We start from the raw sequence: 15,935 nt of genomic DNA, 5'->3' as shown, positions 1-15,935 counted from the left end.
ATATCACTGCACTCCAGCTTGGGTGACAGAGTGAGACTCCGTCTCAAAAAAAAAAAAAAAAAAAAAATGAAGTGAGGAATTTTGGTTGTGAGGCTGCACTACTAGTGCTTTTGCATCATGTTATTCATGGTCCAAGGCCAATTTCTGCATGTATAAGAATTAAATTTGGCCGGGCGCGGTGGCTCAAGCCTGTAATCCCAGCACTTTGGGAGGCCGAGACGGGCGGATCACGAGGTCAGGAGATCGAGACCATCCTGGCTAACACGGTGAAACCCGTCTCTACTAAAAATACAAGAAAATTAGCTGGGCGAGGTGGCCGGCACCTGTAGTCCCAGCTACTCGGGAGGCTGAGGCAGGAGAATGGCGTGAACCCGGGGAGGCGGAGCTTGCAGTGAGCCGAGATCGCGCCACTGCACTCCAGCCTGGGGCACAGAGCAAGACTCCGTCTCAAAAAAAAAAAAAAAAAAAAAAAAAAGAATTAAATTTATCAGGCATGGTGGCACATGCCTATAGTGCCAGCTACTCAGGAGGCTGAGGCAGCAAGCTGAGGCAGGAAGATCACTTGACACCAGGAGTTCTAGGCTGCACGAACTACTCCAACTGCAGTTAAACAGGAATAAACAGCTGGGTCCACTATTCTCAAATTAAACCTATCTCTCATAAAGTCCCATAGGCCAACGAAACACAGGAGACTAATCCTGCAACCACCCAATGGGTTCACCTTGCCCACTGCCTAGACAGAGCTGATTTATCAAGATGGGGGAATTGCAATAGAGAAAGAGTAATTCATGCAGAGCCAGCTGTGCAGGAGACCGGAGCTTTATTATTACTCAAATCAGTTTCCCTAAGTATTCAGGGATTAGAGTTTTTAAGGACGACTTGGTAGGTGGGGTGAAGTCAGGGAGCCAGAAGTGCTGACTGGTTAGGCAGGAGATGACATAGGGAATTGAAGCCATCCTCTTGAGCTGAGTGTGCCATGATTGTGCCTGTGACGATCCAGCCTGAGCGACATAGGGAGACTCTTCTCTCAAAAAAAGATTTAAATCAGCTGGGCACAGTGGCTCATGCCTGTAATCCCAGCACTTTGGGAGGCCAAGGCAAGTGGATCACGAGGTCAGGAGTTCGAGATCAGCCTGGCCAACATAGTGAAACCTCGTCTCTACTAAAAATACAAAAATTAGCAGGGCATGGTGGCACACACCCGTAGTCCCAGCTACTCGGGAGGATGAGGCAGGAGAATTGCTTGAACCTGTGAGGTAGAGGTTGTGGTGAGCCAAGACTGCACCACTGAACTCCAGCCTGGGTGACGGCGAGACTCTGTCTCACAAAAAAAAAAAAGAAAAAAGAAAAGAAATCACTCAGCAAATATAAAGCTTTGCCTGTGTGCCTTCTTTCATAGAATAAAGACTTTACAACACTCCCTTTCATGGTCTCTGTTAAAGACTTGAATGCTTTCTGAAGCAAAGGTCAATGATATAAATGCAATGAAACCAAAAAAAGAAAAAAAAAAGGCTATTAACAGACCACTTATGCTTATCCATAGATTTGAAATGAAAGAACCAAATCCCACAGCTTCATAACTGGAGAATAAAGGTATAGAACTGGATTTTAAATAGAAATCAGACATCTATACTATTGAGATCAGCTAACAATTAACTTAAGATAAAATTAGCTAATCTGGTCTTAATGACATGTTGCTAGTAAAGATAGCACAAAAATTATATCAGAAAAAAAGAATATAGAATTATTCATAAAGGAAGCATAAGCACTGTGGAGTTATGTTGCATTAACTATGCAATACTACACATTTCTTAAATTATCCCAAAAGGGATTCTCAGATTTTCTTGTGGTAGTAATGCTCAATTATGGAATTTACATACTCATGGGTGTGAACAACTCCTGCAAGGTTTTAACACTTTAGAAAAAAGCATTTTTTAAGTGTATATAAATAATAATATATTTTACAACACTAATAGTCATTACTTTTTCAAAAGAAAATTCTATGTATATTTTTAGGTATCACATTATCAATTTTAACTCAAGCAGTTACAGAATAACTTAAAAATTATACACAGTTCTTCCCTTTTTCTTTTTTTTTGAGATGGAGTCTTGCTCTGTCGCCCAGGCTGGAGTGGTGCAGTGGCACGATCTTGGCTTACTGCAACCTCCGCCTCCCAGGTTCAAGCGATTCTCCTGCCTCAACCTCCCAAGTAGCTGGGACTACAACAGGCAACCACTACCATGCCCGGCTAATTTTTGTATTTTTAGTAGAGACAGAGTTTTGTCATGTTGGCCAGGCTGGTCTTAAACTCGTGACCTCCAGTGATCCACCCACCTGGGCCTCCCGAAGTGCTGGAATTACAGGCATGAGACACTATGCCCAGCCCATAATTAATTAGAGAAAATTAATTCATTTGTGGTCATTTGGGAACTTTGCTTTTCCCCTTTCCTTCTTCCTCAGACAGCATGCATGTTGACACTCTGACATGAAGAGAATAAGAAACACAATAAAGAGATAATGAAATGTATCAATTTTCTTCTTCCTCTACTTTTAAAAATGAACTTAAAAATAACTTTTTAAAGCTATTTTTAAATAACTAAAAAACAATTTAGTTTGGGAGGAGACTCAAACTACTAATTAAAATAGTCTGAAATCAGTAATAGCAAACTGCTGATTATAAACTCTCTCAATATATTAAAATCAAACTTTAAAAGGTAGCTAGAAAAAGTTTTTCCAGGCCAGGCGCGGTGGCTCAAGCCTGTAATCCCAGCACTTTGGGAGGCCGAGACTGGCGGATCACGAGGTCAGGAGATCGAGACCATCCTGGCTAACACGGTGAAACTCCGTCTCTACTAAAAAATACAAAAAACTAGCCGGGCGAGGTGGCGGGCGCCTGTAGTCCCAGCTACTCGGGAGGCTGAGGCAGGAGAATGGCGGGAACCCGGTAGGCGGAGCTTGCAGTGAGCTGAGATCCGGCCACAGCACTCCAGCCTGGGCGACAGAGCGAGACTCAGTCTCAAAAAAAAAAAAAAGAAAAAGAAAAAGTTTTTCCGACTAGAAAAAGGAAAAATAAAATGAAAAGTTATTAAAAATTCTTAATTTCATGTCTGGGTCACGGTTTTGTAGAGGTAAGAAAATAATAGTTTCTCCTCTTTTGTTAAAAGAAATTTAACAATTGGACTTTCCGGCAAAAGATTATCTGAATTTAGTGTTCTTCTGTCTTTCCACAGTTATGGAAAAGATCATTATGCAGTAAGCGAGGCTTCTGGAGGAAAAAAAGGATAGCTTTATTGCTGAAAACATTGGGCTATTATGCTAAACATTCCTTGTATTTTTGAGGGCAAATAGTCTAAAATATGTTTAGAGGAAATCCATATTCAGACAGAAATTCTTGTGGGTTTTTTTTTTCCAGAGACAGAGGACAGTTTATTCCTCCCAACAAAAGCAGTAGCTAGAGTAGAGTATCAGCATTTGCACCATGTCCCCAAACCTCAATTCCCAACGGTCATGCAAAGAGGGCCAGTGATGCCTGCATATGAGATGGGTTGTTACAGAACAAGAACCCCAAACTCAGAGAATTCAGATCTTTTATAATGGACAGTGAGCTTACCTGATCTTTGCCCAGGAGGGAGACTTTATTTTTATTATATTGGACAGTGGCAAATCTATCCTTTATCCAGAGGAAGATATTAGCTCTATTTTCCAAGGCAGTTTGCTATGCAAATATCCTTGAATAAATAGTCCAGAACAAGGCAGGGCCTCTGCTTGCAAAAGCACAAGAGACCTTTAGAGAATTGTCTTGAAACAATAACCACCTCTCAATGATACAATCGCTTAGTCTCTGTAAACTTTTCTCATGAGTACAACACTCCAGTCATGATGACTTTGTTTTGTTTTTTGTTTGTTTTTTGAGACAGGGTCTCACTGTGTTGCCCAGGCTGGAGTGTAGTGGTGCAATCACAGCTCATTGCAGCCTCAACCTCCTTGGCTCAAGAAATCCTCCCACCTCATTCTCTTGAGTGTGAAACTACAGGCATGTACCACCATGCCTGGATAACTTTTTGAAATTTATTTTTTTGTAGAGACAGGATCTCATTATATTGTCCAGGCTGGTCTCAAACTCCTGGGCTCAAGCAATCCTTCAGCCTCGTTCTCCCAAAGTACTGGGATTACAGGTGTGAGCCACTGTACCTGGCCCAGTCATGATGATTAATCTGAACAACAGAGCCAAATCCTGCCTGTGACACATTTTAAATAATGTTTTATTGGAACACAGGCTGGGTGCAGTGGTTCATGCCTGTAATCCCAGCATTTTGGGAGGCCAAGGCAGGCGGATCACTTGAAGCTAGGAGTTCGAGACCAGCCTGGCTAACAGGGTGAAACACTGTCTCTACTAAAAATGCAAAAATTAACTGGGCATGGTGGTGCACAGCTGTAATTCCAGCTACTCGAGAGGCTGAGGCACGAGACTCACTTGAACCTGGGAAGTGGAGGTTGTTACAGTGAGGTGAGATTGTGCCACTGCACTCCAGCCTGGGTGACAGACTGAGACTCTGTCTCAAAAAAAAATTTTGGCCGGGCACCTGTAATCCCAGCACTTTGGGAGGCCGAGAAGGATGGATCACCTGAGGTCAGGAGTTCAAGACCGGCCTGGCCAACATGGTGAAACCCCGTCTCTTCTAAAAATACAAAATTAGCCGGGCGTGTTGGCACGTGCTTGTAGTCCCAGCTACAAGAGAGTCCAAGGCAGGAGAATCACTTGAACCCAGGAGGCGGAGGTTGCAGTGAGCCGAGATGGTGCCACTGCACTCCAGCCTGGGCAACAGAGCGAGACTCTGTCTCAAAAAAAAAAAAAAAAAAAAAGAGGAAAAGTTTTATTGGAACACAGTCATTAATTTACGTATTGTCTATGGCTATTTTCACTCTTTAATGTTACAGTTCAGTATACCTTGACTATCCTCCCATTGCTGAGTGGCCTTTTTTGCTATTATTTTTAATTGACAAATGGTAATTGTACATATTTATAGGGTACAGTGTGGTATGTCAATACAAGGCCTATACATATACTTTTGTATCTGTTAACCAACCTTTGGCTATCCTCCCCCTCCCCCTTTTTCTACCTTTAGTAACCACTATTCTACTTTCTACTTCTGTAAGATGAACATTTTTAGTTACCACATGAGTAAGAACATGCAGTATTTCTGCATAACAACAACAACAAAAAAAAGATAGTGTTCTTCAAGTTCATCCATGGTGCCATGAATGATAGAATTTCATTCTTTTTTTTATCACTAACTAGTGTTCCATCGCATACATTTCTTTATCCACTCTTCTGGTGATGGACACTGAGATTGATTCTGTATCTTGGTTATTGCAAAGTGCTGCAATAAACATGGGCAGGCAAATATCTCTTTGGCAAACTGATTTCCTTTTCTGTAGATACACACCCAGTAGAGGGATTGTTGGATCATATGATAGTTCTATTTTTAGTTTTCTGAGGAAACTCCGTACTGTTTTTCATAATGGCTGTGCTAATTTACATTTCCACTAGAACAGCATATAAGAGTACCCTTTTTTCTGCATCTTTGCCAGCATTTATTCTTTGTTGTATTTTTGATAACAGACATTCTAATGGCGGTGAGATGACATCTCACTGTAGTTTTGATTTGTACTTCTCTGATGACTAGTGATGTTGAGTACTTTTCATTTGTATGCTTTTGTTTGAGAAACGTTAATTCAGCTCCTTCGCCCATTTTAAAAATTATTTGTTTACTGGTTGTTGAGGTGTTTGAAGTTATCTGGATGTTAGTCTCTTTCAGATGAATAGTTTGCAAATATCTTCTCCCATTCTGCAGATTGTCTTTTCTCTCTGTTGATTGTTGCCTTTCCTGTGCAAAAGTTTTTTAACTGGATCCGATCCCATTTATCTATTTTTGCTTTTATTGCCTGTGCTGATAACGTCTTCATAAAATCATTGCCCAGACCACTGCCCTGAAACATTTCTTCTATGTTTTCTACCAGTAGTTTCATAGTTTTTGGTCTTGCATTTAGTTCTTTAGTCAATTTTGAAATTATTTTTGTACATGGTGAGAGATAAAGGGGTCTAGTTTCATTTTTCTGCATATGGATATCCAGTTTTCCCAGCACCACTTATTGAAGAGACTTTCCCATTCCCAATGAATGTTTTTGGCACCTCTGCTGAGAATCAAGTTGGCTGTAAATACGTGGATTCATTTCTAAATTCTTTATTCTGTTCCATTCTTCTATGTGTCTGTTTTTATGCCAGTACCATGTTGTTTTGGTTACTATAGTTTTGTACTATGTTTTGAAGTCCAGCAGTGTGTTGCCTCCAGCTTTGTTCTTTTTGTTCAGAATATTTGAGGTCCTTTGTGGTTCCACATGAATTTAAGGATTGTATTTTCTTTTTCTTTTTCTTTTTCTTTTCTGAGATGGAGTCTTGCTCTGTTACCCGGGCTAGAGTGCAATGGTGCAATCTCAACTCACTGCACCCTCCACCTCCCAGGTTCAAGCAATTCTCCTGCCTCAGCCTCCTGAGTAGCTGGGATTACAGGTGCATACCACCATACCCAGGTAATTTTTGTATTTTTAGTAGAGATGGGGTTTTGTCACATTGGCCAGGCTGGTCTTGAACTCCTGACCTTAAGTGATCTGCCAGCCTCAGCCTCCCAAAGTGCTGGGATTATAGGTATGAGCCACTGTGCCCGGCCCTGTATTTTCTATTTCTGTGAAGAATGCCATAGATATTTTGATAGGGATAGCATTAAACCTGTAGATCACTTTTGGTAGTATGGTTATTTTCACAATATTAATCATTCTTCTCCTTCTCCTCCTTTTTTTTTTTTCTTTTTTTTTCTTTTTTTGAGACGGAGTCTCGCTCTGTTGCCAGGCTAAAGTGCAGTAATGCGATCTCAGCTCACTGCAACCTCTGCATCCCAGGTTCAAGCAATTTGCCTGCCTCAGCCTCCCGAGTAGCTGGAAATACAGGTGTGTGCCACCACACCCAGCTAATTTTTGTATATTTAGTAGAGACAGGTTTTACCATGTTGGCCAGGATGGTCTTGATCTCTTTACCTGGTGATCTACCTACCTTAGCCTCCCAAGTACCCAGCCCACAATATTAATTCTTCCAACCCATAAACATAGAATATCTTTCAATTTTTTAAATGTCCTAATCAATTTCCTTTCATCAGTGTTTTATAGTTTTCCTTGTATAAATCTTTCACATTCTTGGATAAATTTATTCCTAGGTGTTGTTTTTTTGGGGGGAGAGGAAGCTATTTTAAATAGGATTGGTTTTTTAAATTTCTTTTTCCACTATTTCATTGTTGCTGTGTAAAAAAAAAAAAAAAAAAAAAAAAACAACTGATTTTTTATGTTGATTTTGTATCCTCCAACTTTACTGAATTAATTTATCAGTTCTAAGAGCTTTTTGGTGGAGCTTTTAGGGTTTTCTATATAAAAGATCATGTCATCTGCAAACAGACAATTTGATTTCCTCCTTTCAATTTGGATGCCCTTTATTTCTTTCTCTTACCTTATTGCTCTGGCTAGGACTTCTGGTATTATGTTGAACAGGAGTGGTGAAAGTGGGCATCCTTGTCTTTTTCCAGTTCTTAGGGGAAAGACATTCACCTTTTCTCCACTCTGTATGATGTTGGTTGTTGGTCTGTCATATTGGCCTTTATTATTCTGAGGTATGTTTCTTCTATGTCTATTTTTTTGAGTGTTTTTATCATGAAGAAATGTTGAATTTCATCAAATGCTTTTTCTGCATCCATTGAGATGATCATATGGTTGCTGTCCTTCATTCTGTTGATTGATGTATCATGTTTATTGACTTGCATGTGTTGAACCATCCTTGCATCCCTGGTATAAATCCCACTTGATCATGGTGTATTTTCTTTTTAATGTGTTATTAGATTTGGTTTGCAAGTATTCTGTTGGGGATTTTTGAGCCTATGTTCTTTAGGGATATTGGCCTGTAGTTTTTTTGTGTGTTGTGTCCTTGTCTGGTTTTGGTATCAGGATGATGCTAGCCTTATAGAATGAGTTAGGGAGAAGTCCCTCCTCTTTGATTTTTTGGAATAGTTTCAGGAGGATTAGTATTAGTTCTTCTTTGTATGTTTGGTAGAATTTGGCTATGAATGCAACCAGTCGGCTTTCCTTTATTGGTAGGCTTTTTATTGCTGATTCAATCTCATTACCTGTTACTGGTCTGTTCAGGTTTTCCATTTCTTTCTGATTCAGTCTTGGTAGCTTGCATGTTTCCAAACAAGTAGAATTTATCCATTTCCACTAGGTTTTCAGATTTCTTAGCATACAGTTGTTTGTAATAGCCTCTAATGATCCTTTGTACTTCTGTGGCATCAGTTGTAATGTCTGCTTTTTCATTTCTGATTGTATTTATTTAGGTTTTTTTCTCTTTTTTTCTTGGTTAGTCTAGATGATGGTTTCTCAATTTTGTTTATCTTTTCAAAGCCAACTTTTCATTTAGTTGATTTTTTGTAATGCTTTTTAGTCTCAATTTTAAAATTTTTGCCCTGGTCTTTATTGTGTCTTTCCTTCTGCTAATTTTCAGTTTTGTTTGTTCTGGCTTTTCTAATTCCTTAAGCTGGATCATTAGGTTGTTTATTTGAAATTTTGCTAGTTTTTTAATATAAGTGTTTAGTGCTATAAAGTTTCCTTTTGATACTGTGTTTGCTCTATCCCATAGCATGTTATGGGATGCTGTGTTTCTATATTCATTTGCGCCAAGAAATTTTAAAATTTCCTCATTGATCCAGTGGTCATTCAGGAGTATATTGTTTAATTTTTGTGTATTTGTATAACTTTCCAAAGTTCCTCTAATTGTTGATTTCTAGTTTGATTCCATTACAGTCAGAAAAGATACCTGATATAATTTTAATTCTTTTAAATTTGTTAAGACTTGTTTTGTAGTCTAACAGGTGGTCTATCCTGGAACATGTTCTATGTGCTATTGAAAAGAAAGGATGTACATTTTATAGCTTTTGGATTAAATGTTCTGTCAATGTCTGTTAGGTCCATTTGGTCTCAAGTGCAGTTTAAGTCAAATGTTTCCTTGTTGCTTTTCTGTCTAGATGATCTGTCCAGTGTTGAGACATTAGATATTGGGTATTGAAATCTCCAACTATTATTGTATTGGAGTCTAACTCTCCCTTTAGATCTAATATTATGTATATATGTGGGTGCTCAAGTGTTGGGTACATATATATTTACAATTATTATATCCTCTTGCTAAATTAATTCCTTTGTCACTATATAATGACCTTTTTGTCTCTTTTTACAGTTTTTGACTCAGTTTGTTTTATCTGTTTTAACTCAAAGTTGTGTTTTAGGCATAGCTATTTCTGCTCACTTTTGGTTTCCATATGTGTGGAATATCTTTTTCCATAACTTTACATTCAGTCTATGCATGTCTTTACAAGTGAAGACAATTTCTTGTAGGCAGCACACCGTTAGGTCATATCTTTTTATCCATTCGGCCAGTCCACATCTTTTAAGTGGGGGATTTAATCTGTTTACACTCAAGGTTATTACTGATACGTAAGGACTTACTGCTGTCATTTTATTAATTGTTTTCTGGTTGTTTTGTATATCCTTATTTCCTTTCTTCTGCCTTTATTGTTTATCATTGATGTTTGTTGGTTTTTTTGTAGTGATAAGGTTTGATTCTTTTCTCTTTCTCCTTTGTCCATCTTTTCTACCAGTGAATGTTACACTTTTGTGTTTTTTCATAATAATTATTATTGTCCTTTCACTTACAGATGTAGGACTCCCTTGAGCCTTTCATGTGAGGCTGGTCTAGTGGTGATGAATTCTCTCAGTTTTTGCTTGTCTGGGAAAGACTTTATTCCTCCCTTATTTCTGAAGGATAGCTTTTCTGGGTATAGTATTCTTGGTTCACTTTTTTTTTCCTTTTAGCACCTTGAATATATCAACCCACTCTTTCCTGGCCTGCAAGATTTCTACAGAGAAATCTGCTGTTAGGTTAATGAAGATTCCCTTATACATGACTTGACACTTTTCTCTTGCTGTGTTTAGAATTCTCTCTTTGTCTTTGACTTTTGATAATTTGACTATTAAGTGCCTTGCGTGGGACCTTTTCATGTTAAAACTATTTGGGGACCCTGAGCTTCCTGAAACTGAATTTCCATATTTCTCCCCAGACTTGGGAATTTTTTAGCTATTATTTCATTAAACAGGTTTTCTATGCCTTTTCCCTTCTCTAGAACTCTCACAATACAAATACTTGTTCACTTAATGGTGTCCCATAAGTCTTGTAAGCTTTCTTCACTCTTTTTCATTCATATTTCTTTTTTTTCCCTTTGACTGGGTAATTTCAAATGACCTATCTTCAAGTTCAGGGATTCTTTCTTTTGCTGGATCAAGTCAGCTGTTGAATCTCTTGTATTTTTTAATTTAATTCACTGAATTCTTCAGTTGCAGGATTTCTGGTTGGTTCTTTTTTCATGATTTCTATCTCTTTGTTGAATTTGTCATTCACATCATAAATTCTTTTCTGATTGACTGAACTACCTGTATTTCCTTATATATCATTGAATTTCCTTTAAAATCAATATTTTGAATTCCTTTTCTGGCAATTAGTTGATTTCCTTTTCATGGGGGTCTGTTACTAGAAAGTGACATTCCTTTGGTGGTGTCATATTTCCATGCTTTTTCCTGCTTCTCGTGTCCCTGTGTTGATGTCTGTGCACCTGGTGGAACAATCGCCTCTTCCTCTTTTTTGAGATGGAGTCTCCCTCTGTCACCTGTGCTGGAGTACAGTGGCACAATCTCGGCTCACTGCAACCTCTGCCTCCCAAGTTCAGGTGATTCTCTTGCCTCAGCCTCCCAAGTAGCTGGAATTACAGGTGTCCATCACCACACCTGGCTAATTTTTTTGGTATTTTTGTAGAGATGAGGTTTCACCATATTGGCCAGGCTGGTCTTGAACTCAGAGCTCAAGTAATCCACCCATCTTGGCCTCCCAAAGTGCTGGGATTACAGATGTGAGCCACTGTGTCCAGCCTACCTCTTCCTAACTTTCTGGAGTGACTTCCATAGATAAGGACTTTCATCTGCAGTTGGGTTTTAGTTTGCTGGTTGAAAAGGAGGTGGTGATTCTGTTTCCAATTGGTTGCGGTGGTAGAGTCTTCATGCAGATTCTTCATCTTTATTCAATGTCAGCAATAACTGTAAGCATCTCAGTGGCATAGGCTATATACATTTGTGGCAGTGGTGGCCAGAAATTCATAATACTCAAAAAGAGTACGGTTTAAGTGCAAAAATATTTTGTGATAACTGATCTTATCAAAATAAAATTTAAAAATTCAAAAACTCAGAAGTAAAACTTAAAGGCATAAAAATCAAATGTGAAACATTTGCACAACTTGCAACAGTTAATTCAACTAGGACAGTGATTTTTCACTTCCTTCACTGTTTTCTTTTTAAACAGAAAAAATACAAGCATAAAAATGGTGCTCCAGGCTGGGCGTGGTGGCTCATGCCTGTAATCCCAGCACTTTGGGAGGCCAAGGCATGTGGATGATGAGGTCAGGAGTTCAAGACCAGCTTAGACAAGATGGTGTTACCCCATCTCTACTAAAAATACAAAAATTAGCTGGGCATGGTGGTGGGCGCCTGTAATCCCAGCTACTCAGGAGGCTGAGGCAGAGAATTGCTTGAACCTGGGAGGTGGAGGTTGCAGGGAGGTGAGATCATGCCACAGCACTCTAGCCTGGGCAACAGAGTAAGACTCTGTCTCAAAAAAAAAACAGCACTACATTATTTGATAGACTTTCTGCATTTCAAAAGTCATTCTGAAAAGAGAAAGTATAGAGACAAATATAGGGTCAGGTATCTTGCAAAGAAGTTGCTTCTCAAATATGTTAATATTTGTATTCTTTTGTAACCACTGTAAAAGAGCTGTTTAGTGAAAGGGTAAATTTTTTTTTAACTTTTTTCTTTTATTTTCTTTCTTTCTTTCTTTCTTTCTTTGAGACAGGGTCTCACTCTGTCACCCACACTGAAGTACAGTAATGTGATCACAGCTCACGGCAGCCTTGACCTTCTGAGCTTAAATAATCATCTTGCCTCAGCCCCTCTGAGTTGCTGGGACAATAGGTGCACGCTGCCACACCTGGCTAATTTTCTGATTTTGTAGAGACAGGGTCTCACTATGTTACCCAAGTTGATCTTTAACTCCTGGCTTCAAGTGATTCTCCCATACTGGCCTCCCAAAGTGCTAGGATTACAGGCATGGGCCACCACACCCAGCTGAAAAATTATTAATACCTAATTTTTGAACTTGCTGTATTCTAAGAACTTGTAGTGTCTATAATTTAGAACTCATTTTCTCAGAGAAACAATTGCATAAATGGTGGCTTAGTTTTCAGATCAGCAAACAAAAACCTGCTTAACTTGAAACATTACTGACAGGGTTGAAGCCTAAGTCCTTTATACCCAAGTTCTACGTCTTTGAGTTTTGAATCCTATAGGGGGTAGAGTGGTCAGTAGGCAATATTTGGGCATGATCAATTTTACTGGGCAATGCCTATTTTCCAACAGGGTGGTAACAATTTATACTCCCATCATTAATGGAACAATGGTCTCACTGCTCTATATCCTCGTCAACACTTGACATTATCAGCTTTTACATTTTTGCCAATCTGATGGCTTGAAGTGGCATCACAACATGATTTTAAATTGCATTCTTCAATTATTAATGAGATGGAACATCTTTTCACCCTTATTAGCCATCTGAGTTTCCTCTTTTATAAGGAATCTGCCCAAGTATTTTTTGTTTGTTTTTAGAGATGGGGTCTCACTCTGTCACCCGAGCTGGAGTATAGTGGCACAATCATAGCTCTCTGCAGCCTTGAACTCCTGGGCTCAAGTAAGTCTTCTGCCTCAGTATCCTAAGTAGCTTGGGCTTAGGTGTGCACCACCATGCCCAGTTTGTCCAAGTATTTTTGACACTGATTTGTAAAAATTCTTTATATATTTCTGTAAAAGTAATTATCTGTCAGTTTCATGTGCTGTAATTATCTTCTCCCAGTTCGTGGCTTGTCTTTTCATTTCATTTATAAAGTCTCTCGACAAACAGAAGTTCTCACTTTTAATCCAGTTGAATGTATAAATATTTCCCATATGTTTTTTATATTTTGGAGAGATTTTAGTGAAATAATTAAGAGTAGGAACTCTGGGCCGGGCACGGTGCTCATGCCTGTAATCATAGCACTTTGGGAGGCCAAGGTGGATGGATAATTTGAGGTCAGGAGTTTGAGACTAGCTTGGCCAATATGGTGAGAACTTGTCTCCACTAAAAATACCAAAATAAGCCGGGCATGGTGGCATGTGTTTGTAATCCCAGCTACTCGGAAGGCTGAGGCAGGAGAATCACTTGAATCCAGGAAGCAGAGGTTGCACTGAGCCGAGATCATGCCACTGCACTCCAGCCTGAGCGACAGAATGAGACTCCGTCTTTAAAAAAAAAAGAAAGTAGGAACTGTGGAGCTAGAATACCTGGATTAAAATCCTGGCCACTAGTCATATGACCTTAAATAAATTACTTAATCTCTTTATGCCTCAGGTCCTCATTTGTCAAATAGAGGACCTAGCTCACAGGTTTGTTAAGATTAACTTAGTTAATATGTGTTAAGCACATATATAGAACAGTGCCTGACTCAGAGTAAAAACTACCTAAGTGTTGCTATTATTTTAGTATTATTGTAGAAGAAATCCCTCCCTACCCCAACATCATTAAGTTTTACATTTTGTCTTTCACATTTAGGTCTTTGATCTACCTGAAATTTATTTTTGCATAACATATAAGTGAAAGCTCCAAACTCATTTTCTTCCTAATAGAGAGCCAAAACTCTAGTATGATTCATTGATAAGTCCACCCTTTATGCCCCTAAGCTTGAGTACCTCCTCTGCCACATATCAAATGTCTTTATACATATGATTTACTTCTGGGCTTTCTTTCTTTATCTATTTGTTTATCCCGAACCAATACCACCCTGTCTAGATTACTATAGCTTTATCTATCTCCAATGTTTCTGTATAAAAACTTTTGAAAATATAGATAAATCAAAAGAATCGTATTCTGGATATCTGTGTATATATTATGCTTTACATACTACCCCCCTAACTACTGTTCCCAATTTATATCACTTCAGCCACAATGACTTTGCTGTTGCTCAAATACATCAGGCATCTTCCTGTATTAGGGACTCTACTTGCTGTTCTCTCTATTGGCAATACTTTTCCACAGGGGATCCACATGGCATGCTCTATTACTTCTTTTTGTTCCTTATTCTAATGTCATATTCTCAACATACCTTGCCTAGCCATACTATCTGAAATTGTAATGTCTCTTATTATTTAATATACTATAAATTTTATTTTCTTGTTTATTATCTCTCTTCCCATCTAGAATGTCAGTTCTGTGAAATCAGGGGGGTTTTATGTGTTTTTTCCACTGCTATATTCCCAGTGCCTAGCACAGCGCCTGGCATATGATAGACATGCAAACTTTGTTTAATGATTGCATAATCTGGCTCCAAAGTCTATGTGTGCTGTCTTCATTAACTCTTGATGACTTCTAAGTGCAATATTTGTTTTCATTTCAGTTCATTTAACATTTTCCATGTACTTAATCTTTTTAAAAATTTTATTATTGTTCTTTTGACTTTTATGCAGGTTTGTTACATGAGTAAACTGTGTTGCTAAGGTCTGGTATACGAATGATCCCCTCACCCAGGTAGTACCAAATTGTTAGTTTTTCAACCCTTTACCCCTGCCCACCCTCCCACTTCCAGTAGTACCCAGTGTTTACTGTTCCCATCTTTATGTCCATGTGTACTCAATGTTTAGATCCCACTTATAAGTGAGAATATGTGGTATTTGGTTTTCTGTTCCTGCATTAACTTGCTGAGGATAATGGCCTCCATCTGTATCCATGTTGCTGCAAAGGATATGATTTTGTTCTTTTTTACAGCCGCGTAGTATTCCATGGTGTATATGTACCACATTTTCTTTATCCATTCTACAATTTATGGACATCAGGATTAATTCCATGTCTTTGCTACTGTGAATAGCATGCACTTAATCTTGACACTTTATGTCACATTTAAATAAACCTCTTAGAATCTTGGAAATAGAATATTCACTCCAGGTGAGCAAAATGAGACATTTAATGACTAGCCCACAATAGGTCAATCAACCTTGTAAGACAGTGATACCTCAGGTTTGTTCTTTAAAGCATGATAAGTAGATAGGAAAAAAAAGTCCCAGCCCTCAAAGAAAAATCCATTTTGCTCGGCCCCAATATTCCATCATGACCCTACTGAATAGGACCTCTTTAGCTTATACAATTCTCACATAAACAAAGAATAGAGGTTGAAATGCCTCAAACAAATCCCTTCTTTCTTAGTTCTAGTTTGCATCTGCATAAGATGACCTTAGGTTTTGGGGAGAACATACTCAAGGTTTTGGGGAGAACTGACATAGATCAGTGGCTCTGAAACTTTAGCATGCTGATTCTTAGGCCCTATCCCAGATGTTTTTATTCAATATGTCTGGTGTTGGGCCTAGGAATTTGCATTTCTAAGCAATTTCCAGGTTATACTGATACTGCTGGCCTGGGGACCATAATTGGAGAACCACTCTACTAAATTAACTGTACTTATTTCAGTCTATTTTTTATATCCCTATCCCTGACTGGTAAAACTGCTTACTTTCTACTTCCAGGCATAGTGATGAACCCTGAATTTGGTATCAATCCTAACCTAAGAGGAAGGTCCTTAAGGCAATCAACCTCAGTGGTCTGTCAAGTCCTGTTTGCTACTGGTTCCTTTGTCCTCAGTCCCCTATATTCCTAATGATTAAT

General features: G+C 38.7%; 1 protein-coding gene across 1 annotated transcript in view; it reads right to left on the bottom strand.

The window, feature by feature from the left end:
• The window catches only part of MEGF9 (multiple EGF like domains 9), a 109,974-nt gene that overhangs the window by 20,649 nt on the left and 73,390 nt on the right, over nt 1-15,935 (bottom strand). The gene's annotated exons all lie outside the window — the stretch shown is intronic.

Source organism: Macaca mulatta, chromosome 15 (genome assembly GCF_049350105.2).
Source record: "Macaca mulatta isolate MMU2019108-1 chromosome 15, T2T-MMU8v2.0, whole genome shotgun sequence".
Lineage (NCBI taxonomy): Eukaryota > Metazoa > Chordata > Mammalia > Primates > Cercopithecidae > Macaca > Macaca mulatta.
This window is presented reverse-complemented; position numbering and strand designations above follow the sequence as displayed.